Raw genomic sequence first — 1,383 nt, 5'->3', positions numbered from 1 at the left:
CCCCCCCCCCCCCCCCCCCCCCCCCCCCCCCCCGCCCCCCCCTGCCCAATTTAACTAGTTTCTCACATTGAATTTACTGCTAGCAAATACCTTGCCCAAACAAACCTCTATGATGCACTGCCCTGGCAAACAGAATGCCTCCCACTTGCAATTGGGACGCTCCCATATACACAGAAATCTTTCTCGCTAGCATTCAAAGCTGGGAGGGAATCAGCTTCTGGTGATGATGGTGGATTGATGGAGGTGTCCAGCAACCACAAGCCACTCTAGATGAGGTAACCAGATGGCCGCCATCAGTAAATCACCAATGAAAGGAGGCAGGCTGGTCTGATCAACTGGTGGTACGTTCAATCAAGCATCTCATTGAGAGATCATATGACTTCCTACTTGAGGCTCAGGTTCCGAACAAACTCCTCAACTCACTTGACATACATTCATTGTTTAAAGTCCAACTTCTGGATGGCAACATCTTTTGTTTGAATTCTGTATTCAAATGATAATAGATGAGCCTCCTAAATCAAGATCACTCTTCCCATTGTGCCTTGAATAGAAAACTTAGAAAGTAACAGAGGATTCTGATGAATCTTGTGACAAACAAAGTCTCGATTGTTGGTTTTAAAGAATTCAGGCGGAAATGTCATTGAAACAAAAAATCTGCCAGTGAGTACTGTCTTCAATTATTAGAGACTTAATAGGGTTGCCAACCCTGGCTCAGCATATTGTGAGAGAAACCATCAGATGACTCTATCTTCAATTGCCCCTCCCCCAGACTCAAACAATCGGTCACCCAACATCATTAAGCCCCACTTTTCTGAGGATTTTCAAAGTGCCCACTTTTGATTTTTGAAAATCTGATCATCTCACTATCATATATCCTCATTGCAACTGGTTTCCTGAATTAATTGTTACTGGAATCCCAGGGGGGCTAGAAGGGTTAAATTAGGAGGACAGTTTGCAGTGACTTGTTTTACCTTGAATATAAAAGATTAAAAGTTCATCCAATTGAGGTACTTAAATTAATCAAAGGTAGTGTTAGCATTGATGGTTTTTTTTCTCTATTAGTATTTTCTCCCGTGTAGTACCAGTAGTGTATAATTACAGCTCAGCTATCACTTCCTCACACAAAGGATAGCAGAAAGCAGGAACTCCTCACTGGTTGTATAAGGGCTTCAGGTCACAGAAGCAACCTTACAATGCTGTGACAGGGCTGTTCCTGACTGGGAATAAATAGCGCAGTGTGTGGTGGAGTTAAAGAGTAGAAGAGAGAACATATGCAGAGAAGCATGTACAGTAGATCTAATAGCATTAGACAGTAGAGTTTTTGAAATAACAAGGTGTGGAGCTGGATGAACACAGCAGGCCAGGCAGCATCAGAGGAGCAGG

This window comes from Rhincodon typus, chromosome 26, assembly GCF_021869965.1.
Source record: "Rhincodon typus isolate 14 chromosome 26, sRhiTyp1.1, whole genome shotgun sequence".
Taxonomy (NCBI): domain Eukaryota; kingdom Metazoa; phylum Chordata; class Chondrichthyes; order Orectolobiformes; family Rhincodontidae; genus Rhincodon; species Rhincodon typus.
This window is presented reverse-complemented; position numbering follows the sequence as displayed.